The sequence below is a fragment of the Micromys minutus genome (assembly GCF_963924665.1).
Source record: "Micromys minutus genome assembly, chromosome: 1".
Classification (NCBI taxonomy): domain Eukaryota; kingdom Metazoa; phylum Chordata; class Mammalia; order Rodentia; family Muridae; genus Micromys; species Micromys minutus.
In genome coordinates, this window is record NC_137969.1 from 71,898,621 (window position 1) to 71,911,589 (window position 12,969).

A 12,969-nucleotide genomic window follows, 5' to 3' on the forward strand; every position below is an offset into this window, starting at 1 on the left:
AGGCAAGATCCTTATTTTTTCTATTGTGATAGGTATCATTAAATTCCCCATGCTAGTTAAACTGGTGCCCACAACTGGCTGACACTCCTTACATGTGAACCAAATAGAAACGAATGGAGTTTATTGGGCCAGAATTAGACTAAAGGGAAGGCCTAGGTCTGGAATTGTTGGTATCTCTCTTCTGATCTCACCTATGAAGTGGCTGCAGCTGCTGAAGTCATCTCCCTCCTTAGTCACCATTTAGTTTTGTGAATTAACTTCCCCGAGGTCACACAGGGAGGATGACATTACAGAGAAATGTTTTCCCTTGACTTTTATTATCCAAATGTCCTACTTATAGCCAGCAATGAGAAGGCAGAGAAATAAATGCAGGCAAACAAAATACCAGGAGAGCAGGAATGAGCAGATGCATGTTTTCCTGCTGTCGTACTGTTTCCTAGGTAAAGCAGGAGCAGAGGGAAATTATGATAGGAACGAGATGAACCACAATTTATTTTCCAAAGGATTTTGATTTCAGATGTTCCTGTTCCCAGTTCTTTGACAATTGGTGTTTCTGAGTGTCCCAATTGGCTACCTTTGTCACCTGTTCCCTACCAAAGCTTGAATAAACCAGCCTCAATGAACACCTCTGTCAAACTCAACACTGGCCTCACAGTGACAAGGGGCATATTTAGCTCCCATTGTAACCTTTTCATCTGATTCAAGTGGGCGCTCCACCGCCCGGGAGGACAAAAGTAATTGTGTTAGATTTTTCAGCACAGATTGTTACCAACATGGGGGAACATTGCCAGTTCATAGGATATGAAGTGATCTGGAATGAGCCCCTGGAATTGCTTAATTGGCTTCTCTTCTTTGAAACTGCCCAGTACTGAGAATCTCTGACATTTTTTTTTTTTTTCTTTTGCAGTTTAAATGCTCCTTATAGAGGTCACGCTTGTCAAAGGATGGCCTGAATTCACGCTTCCTGAGGGGTTGACTATAAGTTACATGTTGACTGTTCTAGGCTCTGACTCTCTTTTTTTTCTGGGAAAACACCCTGTGCTGTGTAATTTGGAGGTGTTTATGCTTTTCTGGCACATAGTTTTTGTGGTACCATTTGCAGCTCAGTGCAAAAGTCTGTGGTGAGCAGATGTGCAGAATCTACCTCAGGGTTGCATCAAGTATTAAGGGGATTATGTTGCATCTTTGTGAATGGCAAAAGCTATGTGACCTAAATTCATCTAGATCAATGGTTTTCAACCTGTGGGTCATGACCCCTTTGGGAGTTGCATATCAGAAATTCCCACTCATCAGGTATTTGCTTTATGATTAATAACAATAGTAAAATTACAGTTATGAAGTAGCTGTGAAATAATTTTATGATGGGGGTCACCACATGAGGAACTGTCTTAAATGTTCACAGCATTAGGAAGGAGGAGAACCATTGGTCTGGATGCTTACAGTGAGGTAGAGAATGACCAAAATGAAAAAAACATCTGTCTCTTGGCAGTTATTATTTAGAGATGGGCAAGAGATGTAAATACAACAAACAAGACAAATGTAGGCTAGAGGTAAACAAACCCAATGGAATAAAGGAAGAAGTAAGCCAGGCCTAGAGGGATGAGGGTCTTGGGGATGGGGGAGGGCAGGGGAGATGGCCAGGCTATTTACTACCTTTTAAAAAGGAGAGATCTAAACAAAAGCATCAATAGCACAGAGAAAGTTGTTCCATAGGGGAATGATATCTACAGCATGATAATGTCTATTCTTTGAAGGCACAGCAAGGATGATGGATCAGAGAGTACATGGAGGAGAGAAAAAAAATGGAAAAGATGCTGACAGTATGAGACAGCCATGTAGAGCCTCATAGACCAGTACAATGATTCTGATTGAGATGAAGAGTCACTTGGATGCATTAAGAAAAGAGGCAAGATGACAGAATTATTCTCTATTTGGGAATACATTGAAGAGAAGGCAAAAGAAAGACAGAGAGATTAGATAGGAGATGGTTGCATTTGTTAGTTTCATAGATCTGAAACAGAGGACCACCAACTTAGTGATTAAAAACAGCAGATTTGTAGCTGACTTTGGATACTTTGTGAGTTCTTCTTTCTCCCACCCTTCTCCATCTCTTCCCTTCCATCTTTCCAACTCCCTAAAACTAGATAAGGGAGAGAGAAAAGGATAGAGAGGAAGGGCAAGAGATCCCTGAATAAAGTCAGGGGTTTGAAAAGGGGAGGCGATTTTGTTAGACTAGTTCTTCCTGATTGAGACAAGTTTGATCTTCAACATCAGGATATCTATTTTTTCTTGTTGTTTCTACTTTGTTCATGGCTACTTCACACACTTCATTAGCCAGTGGTGACCAACAATAAAAAAAAAAAAAAACAGGACTCTTGGGGCCTCAGCATTTATATACCCTCTAAAATGTCCCTAGAATTCCAAACATCACACAATGGCAGAAACTATCTGCAGCTGGTAAAACCACGGCACTGCTAGAGCAGGAAGCAAATCATAGCCAGCTGCTGTGGACAACTTGAATCTGCTCCATATCCCATAACTGGGATTAAATGAAAGCATATTTTTATAATATTTCTGTGTGGTTTTAAGACACCAATATTCCAAAATTCTCACTAGAGATATTTGTTATATATATAGTTCTACAAATAATGGGTTTAAATCAAACTCATGGCCACACCTCCTCTGAGGGAGGATCTGTCTTTGAATATACCAGGTCTGGGGACTCCAGGTAGTTCTTACTTTTGCTAACCTGTAAGACATGTAGATGTCTTCTACCTCAGCCTATTTTCTTATATCTTCTGTGTTTCCTCTTTTTGTACATGATCATCCTTCTGTGTATGTCTATCTCAGAGACCAAATTGTTCTTTCTCATGAGCATATTACTCACACTGAGTTAAAGTCTTACAGAAACAATTCTACTTTGATTATATTTTCAACAGCCCTGTTTCTAAGTAGAATCACATTCTTAGGTGCAGGAGTTAGTATAGGAACAGTGGGAGGCAGAGGAAACACAGCTCATTGTATCATGTGTATTAATCTAGGTGACAAATGGAGAAGGCCAAGAAGAGTGAGGGGTGGTGGTTACTGAGCAGAAAATTCATTGTCAATATGTGGAGATAACTACTTAAGGATATAAGAATACATTTGGAGGCGAGATTGGATAGATGATTGGGAACATGTAGAATTGAGCTTCCAATTCACCACAGAGGTCTTGACTAAAGGTGTGAAAGGTACACATTAACAAATATTCAACACATAAGGGAAACATGGTAAATCAAGAAAGTAGTGTATTCAGCTCCTGGCAATTTGGAGAAAGACTTCAAGTCAGAACAGTACAGGGATACTGATCACATCAGTGTGTATATCAGCCATGTTCACAGCAGCCAAATTATTATGGCAGCATGGGTGCCCAGCAACAGACTTCTCACAATCAAATTATAGAGAACACAACAGAAGCATGAGTTTCTTTAAAAAAGATGGTCACAGTCTGATCTGGGGGCCACTCCAATACAACGAGGGTAGGTAGAAAAGGAAGAACAACCAAAGAAGAGTGAATTGGGGGAGCTAGCAAAACATAAGAAAGACCTAGAGACTGAGATGTGAAGAAAGTGTAGAGGAGGCATTGTTAGCTGTACAAATGCTGTGGGCAGGCCAGTTAAAGCAAAGGTGGAGATCCAATCAATGTTGACCTTCACATGCGTGTGCACACACTCGAAAACACAAACACACACACACACACACACACACACACACACACACAGGGTGGGAGAAGGTAGAGGAGAGAGAGAGAGAGAGAGAGAGAGAGAGAGAGAGAGAGAGAGAGAGAGAGAGAGAGACAGAGAGACAGAGAGAGAGAGAGAGAGAGAGAGAGAGAGAGAGAGAGAGAGAGAGAGAGAGAGAGAGAGATTAAAAAATAAAAATGGTGGGTTTCAAATCTCTTCTTAAATGTCTGCATGCTAAAGGCAGTGAGTGATGTGGAGATACGTCATACACTATTCTGATGGTTTCTCCACTCTCTTGGTGTCCTCATATTCTTTGCACTTAGGAAACTTTGTCCTACCTACAACTCGTAAGCTGTTCCTGCTCTAAAGTATCCTCTCCCTTTGCTTCATTTCTTGTTTCAATATCTTCAGATTACTGCCCTCTATATAAACACATCATCATCGATAATTTCTCTGGCAACCTCCCTGGGCTTGGGAAAAACTGACATCAGACCATGAAAGCTAAAGCATTTTCCAACTCAAAATATACTCATTTTGATAACAGAATCACAAATCCAGGATCTATACAAGATGGACTCCATTCTCTTACCTCTGTGGCTTCTGTACTGGCCAAGCTGTCTTGTTTTCTCCATGTCTCCCTACCCCTGGTGTGAATGGTTCTTCCTGTATCATTTCTATGTTCCCCTAAATATCCCCTGTCTAAAATACAACATGGACCCTATGCTTCCTTTCTACAAAAGTTTCTAAAAGATCAAGCTTTTCTCACTTCTGTGCCCTTACAACTAATTCTGCTCACCCGTTTCTGTTGCTTGAGCTCCCTGTTTCTCCATGTTATCCTATGTCCAAGTCAGTTATATTCATGTTTCTATGTGACGCCCTTCTCTAAAATACTGCCTGACCCCTCTACCAGCCAACCCCAGGGAAGCTGATTGCTCTTGTATCTGTGCTCCCAAAGGATTTATTTTAAAATGTACACTGGTGTGTTTTTTCTTTGTTTTTTTGATCACATGTTGCCATCTGGGGGGATTCCCTGTCATTTTCACCCTACCTAGTACATACAGTTCTGAGAACACCATAGGAACTGAGCCCACACACACTACATGAATCATTGTCAAAGGCTGAGTCTCCACACTGTGCCCCTCCTCTCTTGGTCAGCTTGTTATGAGTATTGAAATGGAAGATTCCTTCCTATTCACTTCCCTTTCCTAGGACATTCTCTAGATGTAAGGGATTGGTTTATATTGGTTCTTTCTATGTGAATACAGGTGCTTCTAGGCCTAATGTCTGGGCTGTTGCTGTAGCTGTACACAGAAGCCATTGATGTCCTTGGGGCCATGGAGAAACCTTTTCACAAATGTCATGAAGACCAGAAATAGAATCCTAGTGGCAACTATGAAGGGAAGGAGATATTGTGTTGTAAATAGCCTGCCTGTTTCTTTGCAGGGTGCCAAAAGATACATTCAAATTAGTTCTTGTTGTCTCTGGCGGTATCCACAAATGAAACACCTTGTTAAGGACCAAACATAAAGACCTATAGAGCTTTGTTAGGTAAAATGAAAACAGCAGCTTGAATTATTTTTACTACTTCCATCCTTCTACCATTACAGAGGAAGAGGTTGGTTGCTCTGGGTGACCTTTAAGCCAACCCTTTTAATTAGCAAGAAGCTACAGACTCAGAAGCCGGTCTGGAAGCATTTCAGGCCCCTAGGATGTTCCCTATCCTGGGACAGACTAAAATTAGACTTTTGATTGTGTGTTTGAATTATTATAGGTCTCTGATCGTCCTTGAGTGTTCAGCTAGTGTCTGTGTAATTTCTGTGACCCAAAGGAAATAAGGGAAATGGAGATGCACAATTGATACAGCCAGATCATCTAGAGAACTGCAAACTAATGTGACTACTCTATCAAGTGGTGTTAGCCTGAGGAATAGTCAGGGCTTCTCAAAGGTATTTGCAGTTAGGGAATGCAAAAGTGAGTTTCTATCTTTAGAAATAGAAACCTAACATTTTTTAACAATACATTTAGCTATTATTTATTTAATGTGTGTGTATGTAAATCAGAGGACATATTTGTGCGTATGTGTGTGTTTGTGTATGTTTGTATGCATACATGTGAGTCTCTCTGTGCATGTGTATAGGCATTTGTGCATCTGCATGTATTTAAGTGAGTGCATGCATGTATGTGTTTATGTGTACACCTGTGTGTGTGTGTGTGTGTGTATGTGAATAAGTTTGTGTGAGCATGTGGGGGCCATACATGTGGAAACCAGAGGACAACTATCTGCTGTTGGTTCTATTCTTCCACCATGTGGGCCCTGGTTGGTCAGGGTAGTCAGCAAACACTTTTTCCTACTGAGCTATTTTACTGGCCTGAGAAGTAGAATTCCTTACATGCTTTTGCCTCTTCTCTTTGGAGCCTATAGAATACAGCCATTTGGTATGAAACAATATGGTGGTCTGTTCTTTCTTACTGAATGAAGTGAATGTATGTTTACTTGTTACAGACTCAATCTCTTCTTGCTTATACCTGCCTACTGCAAAGCTTGTGATGGAGGCCAACCATGTCCCTGTGTGTGACACATGAAGCATGTTCTCACACAGACTGTAGTGAGTCAGCAGTGGTGGGTAGTGTTCTGATGGGGTACCTCTGTCCCTCTGAGGTGACAGGGATTTGAGCATTACTGTGCTCATTTAATTATGAAGCTTGAATCACAGATCAGAAAAGGCACCTAGAAGGCTCATCTAAACTTCTTCAGAAATTTCCTGCTGTCTTCCAACTCATGCTTAGGGTCCATGAAGGTAGGATGAGTCAGGCAGTACCATTTTCTTGAACATCAGCTCTCTATCTTATGAAGCATCAACATAATTTTCTTTTAAAGAAGTTACTTTTTTTTACAACTTTATTTGAAAAAACAAAGATAAATGTACAGATTTTAAGCATTTTTGCATAAAAGTATACAATACATCTTTGTCAGTACTTGGTTTTTTTTTTTAAAGGTTTGATAGTGTGATTAAGATCTTACTAGTTACAATGAGCATAAAGTACATGTAAAACAAGATGTAACCTGGAAATAGTCAAAGTTTTCTTGGTGTGTAAAGATTTTTTTTTTTTTTTTTTACAATTAGCAAACAGTACATGTAATACAGGGTGTAACCCGGAATTTGTCAATGTGTTCTTGGTGGGTAAGGATTGAGAAAAACATTTTTTTTGTTGTTTTGTTTTGTTTTCCTTTTTTCTTGGACTTCACACAGTCTGTGAGTTGTTTCTGGGGCAGTGGGAGCCTCTGGGGTTAGCATCCCACTATCAGTGACTGCATATTATGTCTGTTCTTTTGTGACTGGGTTATCTCACTCAGGATGATATTCTCTAGATGCAGCCATTTTCTTAAGAATTTGGTTAAGTCATTGTTTTTGGTGGCTGAGTATTATTCCATTGTGTAAATGTACCACAATTTTTGTATCCATTCATTTACTGAAGGACATCTGGGTTCTTTCCAGCTTCTGGCTATTATAAATAGAGCTGCTATGAACATTGTGGTGCATGTATCTTTGTTGTGTATTTAAGTGTCTCTGAGGTATATGCCCAGAAGTGGAATAGCTGGGTCTTCAGGTAGTACTATGTCCAATTTTCTGAGGTATCGCCAGACTGATTTCCAGAGTGGTTGTATCAGTTTACAACCCCACCAACAGTGGAGAAGTGTTCGTCTTTCTCCGAAACCTCGCCAGCATCTGTTGTCATCTGTGTTTTGGATCTTGGCCAATCTGACTGGTGTGAGGTGGAATCTCAGGGTTGTTTTGATTTGCATTTCCCTGATGGCTAAGGATATTGAGCACTTCCTCAGGTGTTTCTCAGTTATTCGATATTCTTCAATTGAGAATGTTTTGTTTAGCTCTGTACCACATTTTTAAATAGGGTTGTTTGATTCTCTGGTGTCTAACTTTTTGAGTTCTTTGTATACCTTGGATATTAGGCCTCTATCTGATGTGGAGTTGGTAAAGATCTTTTCCCATTTTGTTGGCTGCCGTTTTGTTTTCTTGACAATATCCTTAGCCTTACAGAAACTTTGCAATCTCATTAAGTCCCATTTGTTAATCTTTGACCTTAGAGCTTGAGCCTTTGGTGTTTTGTTCAGAAAATTTTCTCCTGTGCGTATGTGTTCTAAGGTTTTCCCTACTTTCTCCTCTAATAGTTTCAGTGTATCTGGTTTAATGTGGAGATTAAAGAAGTTACTTATCCTTGAGGAACTTTAGGGTTTGGGGCACACAAAGAGTGGAGGGACAGTAGCCAGGACATATTTAAGTCTGCTGCATAAATTAATCACGGGAGTCAAAGATTCAAGTATCAATTGGGAAGGGCTTTTTTCTTCCCTCATTGTGTAAGAGGTGGGTTTCAGGTACAGTTTGCAAAGACCATTTTATTTCAGGCTATGTGACCTTGGGTAAGTTATCTCTTTAAGACTCAATTTCTTCATAAGAAAAACTGAAATATCTTCTGACTAAAATTATTATGAGGTTTAAATTAGTTAATGTTGGAAATAATAAAAATCCACTATAGACAAATAAATATGTAAAAGTATAATAAGACAAGTGAAAAATTCAGAACATGAAAAAAATAAATGTTAAATAAAAAAGCATAATTGAGGGAAGCTAATTAGTGTATCAAATAAGTTTAAGTCTACTGATCTGTAGGCTGGGGTTGCCTTGGAGGTTAGTCCATGGTCTGTAGAGCCCCAGATATTTGCTGAAGTTCCCAAAGAGGGGAAAATGGGGGAGGCTCTCTTTGTCAGCAGGAAAAGAGTTAGGCACTAAGAGTCTACTCAAGGACCAAGACTACATGGTCAGTTCTTAGACAGTCAATGGAGCAGCTGTGAAGACACAGTGTCTGAGAAGACACCCCCCCCCCAGTCTAGATGTGAGGATCAGATGCTGGGATTTGATGGAGAATAGAGACAAAGAACAGGACTGCTGAATGTCCTCCAGCATGATCTGAAAGGTGCTGGGTTCAGGTGAACTATCGTGCCAGCTTTCAGATGTGAAGATAAGCATGCACAGTTGAGAGAGTGGATAAAGCAAGGGAGTGGATCAGAGCAGGAGATGCTACTGCTGTCAGAACAAGAGCATAGTGATGGGGAAGGAAGAACGGTGAGGGGAGAGGTCTGTCCAGAGAAACAGATTTGATCAAAACCAGGTGGTTTAGCACAAGCAAGGGGCATTGAAAAATCAGCCTTGATAAAACAAAAAAACAAACAAACAAACTAATTCAGTTGATTACGGGATGAATTATGAGTGGATTATGAAACTGGAAGGATGGTGATCACAGACTAACAAACACAGGACCAACCATTGGCAAGAAGAACAGAGAAACTGGGGTCATTTCTAGATAGAAATGTATAAAAAGCAAAGGAATTGGAACTTAGGCCAGAGACAGGGCAGCAGGACCCAACCTTGGCTTGCTGTGAGTCTCCTTCCAGTCAGCTGTTGGTGGGAAGAGCTGAAGCTCCCCTGTGAACCTGTCAGCTAAGCTGAGGCTTTTAAGAAAAACAGGAAACACCAAGAAGAATGGTTTTAGGAGATTTCTGTTCCTTCAAAGCCTCTTAAATCCCAGAGAGCATAGGCATCACTGAGACTCTTCAGCAGAGCATCCTGCCAAGAGTGTGAGCTCTGACCAGAGAAAACCGCCCATACTAACCCCATGAAACTGGGAGTATGGATGGTTGGGGGATAAGACCTAGGCTTTGTATGTGCTCAGCAAGTTTATAACTGAGCTGCATCTCCAGCTGGGAGAACTCTCTTAAACTGGTATTTCTGTTTGAAAATAAGATGGGAAAGGATAGCAAAAAATATTGCAAGGGTTTTAATAATGGAAAATGGGTGGCAAAATGGGTCTCCAGGCAACAGAGGATGCCTAATAAATAATCTCAGAAGATAAACAAACCATTGAATGGGAGATATCAAGAATGAAAGACTCCTCGGGTCAGAAGAATCTGCAGACAATTCTGTGGCACTGGTGACACCTACCATTATTCCTCATTAGTTTTCCTGGGATGCAGAGCAGCTGAAAAGGATTCTGTGAGTCTTTCCCTTCTACTGCAAGACAGAAGAGGTTTGATGAAACATAAAAGGATCCTTCAATAAAGTACTCTGATACAACAGAAAAGATAGATATGACTCAACATATTTGAATCCTTATCTCACCCACATCTTTGTGAATATGGGGACCATAGTCATATCATACTATCTCTCTGGTTTTGCTAAATCTATAATGTCATGTTAGAAGATGTCTTCCAACTTTAATATTTAATAATTAGGAAATGCATTAAACAACAGAAAGAAAAACATAATAGGCTAGTGTTTCCAATTTAAATTAGTGTACTTGCCTGTAATATATTTAGATGAAAAAAAGAGGTTTGAGACCCATTTCAAACTGTTTATTCATTGAATGAATGAGATTCAGTCCTAGCCAGTTTCTAGCCTTGGAGGTATGACTCACCAGAATAGTAAATGTACCGGAAAGATAAAGAATTCTGACTTCTTATTTGCATTCCTTCAAAAATGTTTTATCCTACATTCTTTTGGAGATATATCTTGATTTAATCTGATTTTAGATTATCCTCTGACTTTGCAAGTTGATTTTAAGTAGCAATAAATTACAATCTTAAAGGCTATGGACTTCAATGATTTCCAAATAGATTTCACCTTTCTTTTAGCTGCTGTGACCCAAGATATTGGCCTTGTTGTTACCATGGTAATCTAGCTGACATCACTGAGTCTAGAAGCAGACAATTTCCCCCACATACTCAGTATGCTTTGGAGACTAAAATACTCAGGGAAAATGTGAACTTTGGAAGATAAATCTGTTTTTCCTACACAAATTCTACTTTAAACTAAAATATATAACATCTATTGGCATGGCATCTTTCTCTAAGTAATTTAAAGTATTTTATAGAAACTGAATTTACCCTTGCTGGGAAAAAACTATCCATATATGGTTTTGCACCCCACATATGCTATTATTTTGATACATTTACATGCTGTTGAAATGCCTTCTAAACATGTATGTTTGTATAAAAGGACCCTGGTCTTCTTAAGCATGGTTAGAAAAGCTTTATTTTGCAGTGGGCAACAATCAATGGAGAGATTATTGGTCCGAATGCTGAGGATAAAATACTGAGTGTTTAGTCCTAAACAAAACACCCATATCAATAACCCTTCCCACTATCCCCTGCTACAAAGGCTCAGGAACATTGTGGAAGACTGGGTAGAAAGAATGCCAGAACCAGAGGATGGGGAAAGGGTTGAGCTAGAAAATGCTTTCTTCTAAATACTGAATGGCTATGGAACTTAGGAACTCACAGCACAGCATCTATGGTTACCTGTTTGAGGCCTGCACAAGATCAAACCACTCAAATTTTTCAGGTAGTTGGGGTAGATACTTCAAGCCCCACCTATTTCTGGAGTCTTATTGGCAGTTGATAGTTGTTGGGAGAGTGGAATTCTCTGTTGTTGTTTTGTTTGTTTTTTGTTTTTTTTTCTCTGAATAGAGTGTGTGGTCACTGCTATGTTCCCCATGATTCAGTGAATGACCCTACTACACACATGAACCTATGGGCAACACAGACGTAGTTAGTTACAGGAAACAAAAAGGAAGACAAAGATTGGAGAGCTATGTTTTAGGTTTGTATTAAGGTGATACATGATTAGACAGTGGAAAGGTAGGCAGGGAAAAAGGCTGGAGGAGTGGAAGAGGAGGTGGTTGGCTAGGATTGATGGAGCAGAAAATGGCGACAGATGTGTACATTTCTCTTGGCATATCTCTAGCTTGATGAGGTTGTCATGATTATTTCTAAGGGTTTCTATCAGTCTAATTTATCTCATATAGATGGGCAGTTTATATCTTTGCCCATTGATTGTAAGCTTATTGTGTACAGAATTTGTGGATTGAGACTTTAACATATGAACCTGTTTGATAAGTTAATGGTTATGAAGTCATGTTTGTACCAGGCTGTGGGAGAGAGTGCGTGTAAGCGATGGTTGAGATGGGTGGGCAAAATGAACCACCTTGGTAGTGAACTGAGTGGAGTGGGTGGCTTGTAGTTCTTGTGATAGTGCCTGGGTATCTGGCTCTGCACTAGGACAGCAGTGCTGATAATGTAAGGACCTCATGATTAATTATTTACCAAAACACTGTGTTGGGACATATGAAGGCAGTTGGAGGGATAGATGTGAAAAATGCATAATTTATCACAAATTCTACTTTGTGATGTGAACTCTGAAGAATTAAGACAATTTAAAAACAAGAGCCAGGGGCAAAGAAGTAACCTCATGGCTTGGGTGCTTGCTATGCCAAAACTTTCCTTGAATGGACTGTCCTAGTTAGTGTTTATTCACCACAGTAAGAGCCAGGAACCTAACGGGAAAGACCACAAAAAGGCCTTTCAGGACAAAGATATTTGAAGCTATTTTGCTGTGTTTGGCATGTCTTGTACCTAATCTTTACTGGTCTCTTACACCTCATCTTGACTCAATATGATTGTGGGAAATTAAGACACTGGTAAAAAATCTACCAAACAAAACAATTCAGGCAAGGGGAGCCAATGAGGGAACAATTAACAAAGTCTAATGAAAGAATGTATTTCTTACTCTTTTATAAACACATTTTCATAAAGGAATGAAGCAATAAATGCCAAAGCTCCCCAAATTTATTAAGTCTATGAAAAAAACTTGATAATGAATAGGTCAAACTATTACCAGGCAATCCCAAGAACTAAGGATTTCTAGATTTTTAAGTTCCCTAGTACAATATGGTCACATGTGTGCAGGACCATGTAGGAAGCAATGATGTGGACAATTCAGAAAGACCAGAACTTGACCAGCTTCTGAATCAAGCTGTCATTCTATCTTAGATAGTCATGTTGATCAATCTCAGAAAGATGCAGGTAATAAAGTTTGGAAAGTGGAAAACTACATTATAAAAAACCAACCCAGTTACTGTCAGTACTTTTTTTTTCTTTCTTTCAGATTTTAACATAATTTTTACATAAAACTATATGAATATATTTTTTAGTCAGTACTTGATTTTTTCCAAGGTTTGATAGTATGCCTTGAAAACTTAATAGTTACAATAAGCATAAAGTACATGTAAAAAAATGTAACATGGAAATAGTTAAAGTTTTCTTGTTTTGTAAATATTTTTTTTGTTTTGTTTAGTTTTCTTTATTTCTTAAACTTCATACAGTCTGTGAGTTGTT